The sequence below is a fragment of the Gossypium hirsutum genome, chromosome A01 (assembly GCF_007990345.1).
Source record: "Gossypium hirsutum isolate 1008001.06 chromosome A01, Gossypium_hirsutum_v2.1, whole genome shotgun sequence".
Taxonomy (NCBI): Eukaryota; Viridiplantae; Streptophyta; class Magnoliopsida; order Malvales; family Malvaceae; genus Gossypium; species Gossypium hirsutum.
Genome location: NC_053424.1, coordinates 21,721,423 through 21,734,214, shown reverse-complemented (window position 1 = coordinate 21,734,214; position 12,792 = coordinate 21,721,423).

Sequence of the window (12,792 nt, the reverse complement as noted above, 5' to 3'; positions counted from 1 at the left end):
AACTATCAAAATCACTTACTTGTGAAGATTACAAGTTGCTGAAATTTTTAAGCTTTCAAACCCCCTTCAATGGCTAATTTTAGGTGGAGAAAGAAGATGAAAAAGGGATGATATCATCTTTCCTTTGTTTACTCCTATTTTAGTCAAAATAAGTCATTTAACTTACCAAATTTTGAAAATTTGACCACCTTTGTCTCCTATGGCTGGCCATGCCTCCCTAAAGGGTCTAATTTCCCTTTAAAGACCCCCAATTTAGGTTCTCTAGCTATTTAGCACTTTTAGCTATCAAAATAAGACTTTTTCATTTTATACGATTTAGTCATTTTTCACAATTAGGCCAACAAACGTCACAATTAACTCACCAAATTTTTCATGCACTCTTAAAAACATGCTATAACATCCAAATAATTATAAAATAATTTATTCAACTCCGGATTTGTGGTCCTGAGACCATTATTCTGATTAGGCCCTAAATTAGGCTGTTATATTTCTCCCCCTTAGGGATTTTCGTCCCTAAAAATCTTACCTGGGAATAAGTTTAGGTACTAATCTTTCATAGTCTCCTCGGGTTCCCATGTGGCTTCCTTGACTCCATGTCTCTGCCACAAAACTTTCATGAGTGCTATACTCTTATTCCTCAACTGTTTGACTTCCCGAGCTAAAAGCTTGACTAACTCTTCGCCATAAGTCATGTCCGGATGAATCTCAACCTCTGTCAGCACAATCACGTGCGAAAGGTCTAATCTATATCGACGTAGCATGGATACATGAAACACGTCGTGAATCTTTTCTAACTCTGGTGGCAAAGCAAACTGATAGGCAACCAGTCCTACTCCCTCGATAAACTCATAAGGTCCTATGAAACGAGGACTCAACTTGTCTCTTCTACCAAATCTGAGGACTTTCCTCCACGGGGATACTTTCAAAAATACCTTATAGCCGACTTGAAACTCAATTTCCTTTCATTTCAAATCCGCATAGGATTTCTGTCTATTCGAGGCGACCTTTAAGCAGTCACGAATCACTTTAACTTTCTCTTCAGTCTCTTTGATTAAATCGACCCCGTGAATCTGACTCTCTCTGAGCTCAGTCCAATATAAGGGCGTTTGACACTTTAGCCCATACAAAGCCTCATAAGGCATCATTTTCAGACTTGTCTGATAACTTTTGTTGTAGGCGAATTCAACCAATGACAAGTACATTTGTCAACTGCCTTGAAACTCTAGAACACAACACCGTAACATGTCTTCCAAAATCTGAATCACTCTTTCCGACAGGCCATTGGTTTGCGGGTGAAATTTTGTGCTAAAACTCAACTTTGTTCCCAATGCCTCTTGTAACTTTTTCCAAAACCTCGAGGTAAATCTCGGGTCCCTATCTGAAACAATCGACAAGGGCACCCGTGTAGTCTCACAATCTCAAAAACGTACAATTTAGCTAATCTCTCAAGGGAGTAGTCGGTACGCACTGGTACAAAATGTGTCAACTTTGTTAGCCTATCCACAACAACCCAAAAAGCATTCTTTTTTTTCGAGGTTATCGAAAAACCCGTCAGAAAATCCATAGTGATCCGATCCCACTTCCACTTGGGAACTGTGATAGATTGAAGTAGACCCGAAGGTACTTGGTGTTTGGCCTTCACTTGTTGACACAGAAGACACTTGGAAACGAACTCTAAAATATCTCTTTTCATCCCTGACCACCAATACATTTTCTTCAGGTCTTTGTACATTTTTACACTGCCCGGGTGGACGGACAGGCAACCACTATGTGCCTCTTGCAGAATCTTCTAAATAATCTCATTGCCCTTGGGTACACAAACTCTATTTTTGAACATTAAACATCTATCAACACCAATATGAAATACGGATTCATATTTCGTCTCACACTGAGTCATCTTAGTTTGCAACTCCTTATCATCTTTCTGAGCTTCACGGATCTCTTGTAGAAATGTCGGTCTAACTCTTAACTCTGTTAGGACTGAACCATCGCTAAACATAGCCAACTGAGTATTCATGGCTCTCAAGGCGAATAATGACTTTCTACTCAAGGCGTCGGTAACTACATTCGCCTTTCTCGTGCAATAGTCAATTATCAGCTCATAATCCTTTATTAGCTCTAGCCACTTTCGTTGCCGTAGATTCAATTCCTTCTTCGTCATTAAATACTTGAGACTTTTTTGGTCAGTGAATACTCGACATTTCTCTCCATACAAATGGTGTAACACCCCTTACCCAATACCGTTGCCGGAGTCGAGCATGAGGCGTTACTTGACTTAACTTAAAAGTTCGGGGCATAAAAATTTACTTTCAAATTTAATTTCATCATTCATAATAAAGCTGTCCACCTGTACAGAAGTCACTAAAATAATTATAATTCAAGCTACGAAACTCGAAATTTATATCCGTAAATTTTCCCTGAAACTAGACTCATATATCTATTCACCATATATTTTTCAGAATTTTTGCTTTAGCCAATTAGTACAGTTTATTAGTTGAAGTCTCCCCTGTTTCACTAATCGACTATCCTGACCACTCATCACTAAAATTTAATTATCTCTTATTAAAGGCTTCATATGGTGATTAAACTTATTTCTACTGAAAATAGACTCATTAAGGAATCTATACATATAAATTATAACTCATAATTCCTTCTGTACAATTTTTAATGAATTTCTAAAGTCAGAACAGGGGACTTCAAAAACATTCTTGCCCTGTTTCACTAAAATTCAAATATCTAAAAGTATATAATTCTTTTGCTTACTCAACTTCTTTTATATGAAAGTAGACTCTTTCAGCTTTAATTTCATATCTCACTCAACTTCTAATTCTATTTCCACTATTTTTGGTGATTTTTAAAAGTTACATCAATGCTGCTGTCCAAGAACTGCTCCATTGCAATTTTTTTAAAAAAATTCAATATAACCCCTTTATAATTGTCTAACCTTCCCTGCAAATTTCAAATCACAACCAATTCCAGTATTTCATCTACTTCATTTAAATGCTAATTAAGTTCAACCAATCAACCATTTTAAACTAAAAACATGTATATATTTCGATATCTAACGCAACCATAACATTCAAATTTACTTTTACTTCAATTCCCTATACATGCCATATAAATCCAAAAAGTTGCTTAACATAAACTACCGGAGTATATCTGGATAGTGTGATTCTTGATGTAGATCCGATCCTCCGAATGTATAAATACGTTAATCTACAAAAACAATAAACACACACATGTAAGCTTATAGAAAAGCTTAGTAAGTTCATAGGCATAAAACATAAATCTTACCAAACACTTGTACACTTATACAATATACACCATTACTAAATTTACCTGTCAACCACAATCTTTGGTGAGTTCCTTGGTATAAACTCACTACTACTTATTCTTTTACCATAATTCCTTTGGGCCCATTTGTCACTTACCATCCTTGATCAAAATTAAGGAACGGTTACGGAAAATTGAGTACTTCACTTTCACTTTGACATATGACCTCTTATCACTTGTCCTTGATCAGATAAGTGTAGCTAGGCTACCACTTATCACTTTGCCACTTGATCAGATAAGTGTAGCTGAAGCTACCACTTATCACTTTATCACTTGATCAGATAAGTGTAGCCACTTATCACTTTGTCTCTTGATCAGATAAGTGTAACCACTTATCACTTTGTTTCTTGATCAGATAAGTGTAGCCACTTATCACTTTGTTTCTTGATCAGAAGTACTCAAATCCGGTGTTCCACTTAATTTGATCATTTATTCGATTTTCACATTTTTATTTTATTCTCATTTCAACAATAAATACATTTCATCATACATTGTATAATTCATGAAATTAACATTTAATCATTAAATTTCAGCCATATGAACTTACCTGGATCGATTTGCAGAATTTGTAAAAGTTCAGGGACTAATCGGCTACTTTTTCTTTTCCTCGACTTGTTTCGGGTTCTCGATCTAAAATGCAAATTTATTCATTCATCAGCATTTAATTCAATTCTAATTCATTTCACAATTTATGCCCTTTAATTTTCGAAATTACACTTTTACCCCAAACTTTATAATTTTTACAATTTGATCCCTACTCAATCAACCCCTCAATTGATCTAATTTTTCTCAATTAACACCTTTCCAACTATTTTAGACTACTACATAGCCTTTCATACTCAAAACCGCAACACCAAACCTTAATTCCCAACTTTTTCACAATTAGGTCCCTAAAATCAATTTCTATCAAAATTACTTAATAAAATCATCATATAACAAAATTAAAGCTTCAATTCCATGTTTATTCATCATAAAAATCCAACACTCATCAATGGTAACTTTCAAAATCAGCCATGGAATCAAAAACTAATGAAATAATTAGTTGGACCTAATTGTAAAAGTATCAAAATCACAAAAATTAGAAGAAATAATCAAGAATTAAACTTACGTGATTCAAAAATATGAAAAACCAGCTTATTCCAGACCTCCTATGGCGTTTTTGCTGATAAATTGTGAAGAGATCTCTAGATTTTTCACTTTTGTCTTTGTTTTAAATGTTTAATTTGTTATGTTTCCAATTTTGCCCCTGTTTCTCCTTACATTCTGCTGATTTTTTTTTACCCAACCGTCCAGCCCATATAATTTGGGCCTAATTGCCTTTTAAATCCCTCCACTTTAGTCACTTAAGCTATTTAATCACAATTTAACAAATTTTACACTATTCCCAATTTAGTCCTTTTTAGTTAATTAACTATCCAAACGTTAAAATTTTCTAACGAAACTTTAATACCAACTCAATGACACTCTATAAATATTTATAAAAATATTTATGGCTCGGTTGAAAATCTTCGAGGTCTCGATACCTCGTTTTTTTATTTTAATTATTTTAATATTTATTCCTAGTACACTATTCACTATTTCAAAAATTTTCCTAACTTCACATTTAACTTATACTTACTAAATTTATAATATTTTCTACTCGTTTGTCAGATTTAGTGATCTCGAATCACCATTCCGACACCACTAAAAATTCAGGCTATTACAACTCTCCCCCCTTTTAGGAAATTTCGTCCCCGAAATTTCGTACCTGGAAATAAATTCGGATACTGAAATTTCATCAATTCCTCCATTTCCCAGGTTGCCTCCTCAGATCCATGTCGATTCCATAGCACCTTAACTAGTGGTACACGTTTATTCCTCAACTCTTTAACCTCCCGAGCTAAAATTTTCACCGGTTCCTCTGAATAAGTCATGTCAGGTTAGAGCTCTATTTCCGTATGAGGAATTACATGTGATGGATCTGATCTGTACCGTCTCAACATAGACACATGAAACACATTGTGAATATTTTCAAGTTCCGGGGGCAAAGCCAATCTATAAGCTACCGGACCGATTCTTTCAATGATTTCATACGGCCCAATAAATCGTGGGCTGAGTTTTCCCTTTCTGCCGAACCGCAAAACTTTCTTCCACGGTGACACTTTCAAAAATACACGATCACCCACACTAAACTCTATATCCCTTCTCTTCAAATCTGCATATGATTTTTGCCGATCGGAGGCAGCTTTTAAACAATCTCGAATAATACGAACTTTTTCTTCAGTTTCCCGAATCAAGTCCACTCCCACCAGTTTCGATTCACTTAATTCAGACCAATATAATGGAGTTCTACACTTTCTTCCATACAGAGCTTCAAACGGTGCCATTTTAATACTAGTTTGATAACTATTATTATAAGCAAATTCGGCTAAAGGTAAATACCTTTCCCAGCTGCCGCCGAACTCAAGTATACAACACCTTAACATATCTTCTAAAATCTGAATCACTCGCTCTGACTGCTCATCTGTCTGGGGATGAAAAGCTGTGCTGAAATTTAATTTGGTGCCCAGAGCCTCCTGTAATTTACTCCAAAATCTCGAGGTAAATCTCGGATCTCGATCCGAAATAATAGATATTGGTACCCCATGTAACCTCACTATCTCAGACACATATAACTCCGCTAACTTTTCAAGCTGATAATCTGCTCTGACTGGAATAAAATGTGCCGACTTAGTTAACCGATCAACAATCACCCATATCGAATCTTTCTTCTTCGGAGTTACTGGTAATCCAGATACAAAATCCATCTTGACATGTTCCCATTTTCACTCTGGAATCATAATGGGCTGTAACAACCCTGTCGGTACTTGATCTCAGCTTTCACCTGTTGACAAATCAAACATCTTGCTACATATTCACAGATTTCTCGTTTCATTCCAGGCCACCAATACATTTTCTTCAAATCACAATACATTTTTGTACTCCCCGGGTGAATAGAACACATACTACTGTGAGCCTCTGATAAAATATCATTTTTCAAGTCTAAATTATTTGGAACACATATTCTATTACGATAATATAACATACCATTTTCATCAATGGAGTATTCTGAGCTTAACTCATTTTGAACCATCTGTCGTTTTAGCATCAATTTTGGGTCTTCATCTTGTAATTCCCGAATCCGTTGAAAGAACACAGGTTTAGCTTTTAATTCCGCTAGTACAGAACCATCCTCATTAATAGATAAATGAGCACTCAATGCCCGTAATGCAAATAATGATGATTTCCGACTAAGTGCATCTGCTACGACATTTGCTTTCCCTGGGTGATAGTCAATAACAAGATCATAATCTTTCAGCAACTCTAACCATCGTCTCTGTCTCAAATTTAACTCTTTCTGAGTCATTAAATACTTCAAGCTTTTATGATCAGTATACACATAACATTTCTCACCATATAAGTAGTGTCTCCATATCTTCAAAGCAAACACGATCGCTGCCAATTCCAAATCATGTGTAGGATAATTCTTCTCGTGCGGTTTCAGTTGTCGGGAAGCATATGCCACCACTTTTCCTGACTGCATAAGTACACAACCCAAACCACTCAGAGACGCATCACTATATACTACAAACGGTACGCCCGATTCTGGTTGAGTCAACACTGGAGCCTCTGTCAACATCTTTTTCAACTGATCGAAACTCTGCTGACATTCGTCTGACCATATAAATTCAACATTCTTTTGTAGTAATCGAGTCAACGGTAAGGTAATCATTGAGAAATCTTTGACAAATCGGCGATAATAACCTGCCAATCCTAGAAAGCTCCGTACTTCAGTAACATTCTTTGGAACTTTCCAATTTACCACTGCCGCTATCTTACTTGGATCCACTCTTATTCCATCAGCTGATACAATATGACCCAAAAACGCAACTTCCTGAAGCCAAAATTCACATTTGCTGAATTTCGCATATAACTGTTTCTCCCGCAAAGTCTGTAATACAATCCTTAAATGTTGTGCATGTTCGGACTCTGTCTTTGAATAAATCAATATATCGTCAATGAACACAACCACAAATCTATCCAAATATGACTGAAAAATTCTATTCATCAAATCCATAAAAGCAGCAGGAGCATTGGTTAAACCAAATGGCATCACCAAAAATTCATAATGACCATATCGAGTTCGGAAGGCAGTTTTTGGCACATCACACTCTTTAACTTTCAACTGATAATACCCAGATCGAAGGTCTATCTTGGAAAATACTGCAGCACCTTTCAACTGATCAAACAGATCATCAATACGTGGCAAAGGATATTTATTCTTTACCGTTACCTTATTCAACTGCCTGTAATCTATACACAGTCTTAAAGAACCGTCCTTCTTTTTCACAAACAAGATAGGTGCTCCCCAAGGCGACATACTCGGTCTAATGAACCCTTTATCTAATAACTCCTGCAACTGCGCCTTCAACTCTTTTAACTCAGCTGGAGCCATTCTGTACGGTGTCATTGAGATAGGAGTTGTTCCGGGGATCACATCAATTACAAATTCAACTTCTCTATCAGGTGGTAGACCGGGTAACTCTTCAGGGAACACATCAGGAAATTCATTCACCACTGGCACTTGTTCGAGCTTTAAATCAGAACCCCGAGTATCAAGGATATAGACCAAGAATGCTTCATTGCCTTTGCGTAATAATCTCTGAGCAGAGAGAGCTGAAATAATTCTGACTATATCGCCCATGTTTTCTGACCCAACTGAGATTACATCTCCTGTTTGACATTTCAAACTGATTTGCTTATCACGACAATTCACCACCGCATCATGTCTCATTAACCAGTCCATCCCCAGAATAATGTCAAATTCCCGAAAGGGTAACAACATCAAATCAGCGGGGAATTCATAGCCTTTCACTTTCAGTGGACAATTACGACATATCAAATTAACCATCACACTATGACCTAATGGATTTGTAACTTGTATATCAAATTCAGTGGACTCAACAAATAAATTCTTTTCAGATACTAACATAGTGCAAATATATGAATGAGTAGATCCAGGGTCTATCAATGCATAAACAATAACATCATAAAGATAGAAAGTACCAGCAATTACATCAGGAGCCGTAGCTTCTTCCCTTGCTCGAATGGCGTAGGTACGTGCTGGTGCTCTATTCTCTGATCGACCAACTGATTCCCTCGTACCCGAACGGGTAGTCCCTGTAGCACTGCTCTGGCCCGAACGTCTACTTCTTTGAGGAATGGTTCTCTGTATCTCTTTCTGTTCCACTTCATCTTTTTGCAGCCGGGGACAATCTCGAATAAGATGATCAGTAGCCCCACATTTATAACAAGCCCCCATCTTAGTCCTGCATTCTCCGAAATGATATCTTCCACAATATTGACACTTAGGTCGTGAAGCATTCTGAACACTGCTCACACTTGCTACAGGTCTATCGAATACCCTGAAATCAGATTGTCTTGGTCTATCTCTGCCCGATCTCCCCGACACTGATGTAGTTCGATTAATTTCTTCTCTAGATTTCTTCACTGGAAAATCTGAAAATGACTTAGAAGCACCTCTTTTGAATGGCTCTTTACTTTTTCGATCCCGCTGCATTTTTCTGTTGTATACTTCTTCAAGCTTTTGAGCACGGTCTGACAGAACAACGAACTCTCGTATTTCATTACCCCCAATCATCATTCTAATTTCATCATTTAACCCTTCTTCAAACCGGATACACATTTCTTCTTCAGTAGGTACAATGTCTCGGGCATATTTGCTGAGGTAGACAAATTCTCTTTCATATTCAACTACTGATTTATTTCCCTATCGTAGGTCGAGGAATTCCCTTTTCTTTTTATCTAAATACCGTCTGCCCACATATTTCTTCTTAAATTCATTTTGGAAAAATTCCCAAGAAATTTTCTCTGCCGGAACCACAGCCTCGATCGTCTCCCACCAACTATAAGCTTCTTCTTTCAACAGAGACACAGCACATCTCAAATAGTCATCTGGTGAGCAAGCCATTTCTTTAAAAATTCTTATCAAACTCTGTAACCAATATTCAGCTTTGACGGGATCATCATCAGTCCTTCCCCGAAATTCTTCGGCTCCAAGTTTTCTAAGCCTTTCCAATGGAGAACGCTTACTAGATTCAGTCGTTGTAGGAGGTGGAGGAGCAACCGGGGGTACCATCGATGGAGCAGTAGGGGGAGGAGGTGGTTCAGCCTGATTTCTTTCTTGCCTCATTTCAGTATACCACTGATTCATAATCCCATAAATCATATTCTTTAATTCATGCTCTCGCATTTGGGAAATCAGAACATCACTGCTTGCTCTTTGTTCAGAATTCTGTGCTCTACTGTTAACTTCTTCTTGATCAGTACGTTCAGGTATATTTGACATCTTTATAATCGGAGAGTATCTATAAAAATAACAAAGATTAGATCGGATCATACACATCACACTATCACAGATTTATATGGCATGTATTTCTAAACACTTTACACTTCACACATATTCCGAGGACCGGCTAAACCAGGCTCTGATACCAATAAAATGTAACACCCCTTACCCAATACCGTTGCCGGAGTCGAGCATGAGGCGTTACTTGACTTAACTTAAAAGTTCGGGGCATAAAAATTTACTTTCAAATTTAATTTCATCATTCATAATAAAGCTGTCCACCTGTACAGCAGTCACTAAAATAATTATAATTCAAGCTACGAAACTCGAAATTTATATTCGTAAATTTTCCCTAAAACTAGACTCATATATCTATTCACCATAAATTTTTCAGAATTTTTGCTTTAGCCAATTAGTACAGTTTATTAGTTGAAGTCTCCCCTGTTTCACTAATCGACTATCCTGACCACTCATCACTAAAATTTAATTATCTCTTATTAAAGGCTTCATATGGTGATTAAACTTATTTCTACTGAAAATAGACTCATTAAGGAATCTATACATATAAATTATAACTCATAATTCCTTCTGTACAATTTTTAATGAATTTATAAAGTCAGAACAGGGGACTTCAAAAACATTCTTGCCCTGTTTCACTAAAATTCAAATATCTAAAAGTATATAATTCTTTTGCTTACTCAACTTCTTTTATATGAAAGTAGACTCTTTCAGCTTTAATTTCATATCTCACTCAACTTCTAATTCTATTTCCACTATTTTTGGTGATTTTTAAAAGTTACATCAATGCTGCTGTCCAAGAACTGCTCCATTGCAATTTTTTTAAAAAAATTCAATATAACCCCTTTATAATTGTCTAACCTTCCCTGCAAATTTCAAATCACAACCAATTCCAGTATTTCATCTACTTCATTTAAATACTAATTAAGTTCAACCAATCAACCATTTCAAACTAAAAACATGTATATATTTCGATATCTAACGCAACCATAACATTCAAATTTACTTTTACTTCAATTCCCTATACATGCCATATAAATCCAAAAAGTTGCTTAACATAAACTACCGGAGTATATTTGGATAGTGTGATTCTTGATGTAGATCCGATCCTCCGAATGTATAAATACGTTAATCTACAAAAACAATAAACACACACATGTAAGCTTATAGAAAAGCTTAGTAAGTTCATAGGCATAAAACATAAATCTTACCAAACACTTGTACACTTATACAATATACACCATTACTAAATTTACCTGTCAACCACAATCTTTGGTGAGTTCCTTGGTATAAACTCACTACTACTTATTCTTTTACCATAATTCCTTTGGGCCCATTTGTCACTTACCATCCTTGATCAAAATTAAGGAACGGTTACGGAAAATTGAGTACTTCACTTTCACTTTGACATATGACCTCTTATCACTTGTCCTTGATCAGATAAGTGTAGCTAGGCTACCACTTATCACTTTGCCACTTGATCAGATAAGTGTAGCTGAAGCTACCACTTATCACTTTATCACTTGATCAGATAAGTGTAGCCACTTATCACTTTGTCTCTTGATCAGATAAGTGTAACCACTTATCACTTTGTTTCTTGATCAGATAAGTGTAACCACTTATCACTTTGTTTCTTGATCAGATAAGTGTAGCCACTTATCACTTTGTTTCTTGATCAGAAGTACTCAAATCCGGTGTTCCACTTAATTTGATCATTTATTCGATTTTCACATTTTTATTTTATTCTCATTTCAACAATAAATACAATTCATCATACATTGTATAATTCATGAAATTAACATTTAATCATTAAATTTCAGCCATATGAACTTACCTGGATCGATTTGCAGAATTTGTAAAAGTTCAGGGACTAATCGGCTACTTTTTTTTTCCTCGACTTGTTTCGGGTTCTCGATCTAAAATGCAAATTTATTCATTCATCAGCATTTAATTCAATTCTAATTCATTTCACAATTTATGCCCTTTAATTTTCGAAATTACACTTTTACCCCAAACTTTATAATTTTTACAATTTGATCCCTACTCAATTAACCCCTCAATTGATCTAATTTTTCTCAATTAACACCTTTCCAACTATTTTAGACTACTACATAGCCTTTCATACTCAAAACCGCAACACCAAACCTTAATTCCCAACTTTTTCACAATTAGGTCCCTAAAATCAATTTCTATCAAAATTACTTAATAAAATCATCATATAACAAAATTAAAGCTTCAATTCCATGTTTATTCATCATAAAAATCCAACACTCATCAATGGTAACTTTCAAAATCAGCCATGGAATCAAAAACTAATGAAATAATTAGTTGGACCTAATTGTAAAAGTATCAAAATCACAAAAATTAGAAGAAATAATCAAGAATTAAACTTACGTGATTCAAAAATATGAAAAACCAGCTTATTCCAGACCTCCTATGGCGTTTTTTCTGATAAATTGTGAAGAGATCTCTAGATTTTTCACTTTTGTCTTTGTTTTAAATGTTTAATTTGTTATGTTTCCAATTTTGCCCCTGTTTCTCCTTACATTCTGCTGATTTTTTTTTACCCAACCGTCCAGCCCATATAATTTGGGCCTAATTGCCTTTTAAATCCCTCCACTTTAGTCACTTAAGCTATTTAATCACAATTTAACAAATTTTACACTATTCCCAATTTAGTCCTTTTTAGTTAATTAACTATCCAACGTTAAAATTTTCTAACGAAACTTTAATACCAACTCAATGACACTCTATAAATATTTATAAAAATATTTATGGCTCGGTTGAAAATCTTCGAGGTCTCGATACCTCGTTTTTTTATTTTAATTATTTTAATATTTATTCTTAGTACACTATTCACTATTTCAAAAATTTTCCTAACTTCACATTTAACTTATACTTACTAAATTTATAATATTTTCTACTCGTTTGTCAGATTTAGTAATCTCGAATCACCATTCCGACACCACTAAAAATTCAGGCTATTACAAATGGTGCCTTCAAATCTTCAATGTGAATACGATGGCGGTTAACTCTATATCATGCATGGGGTA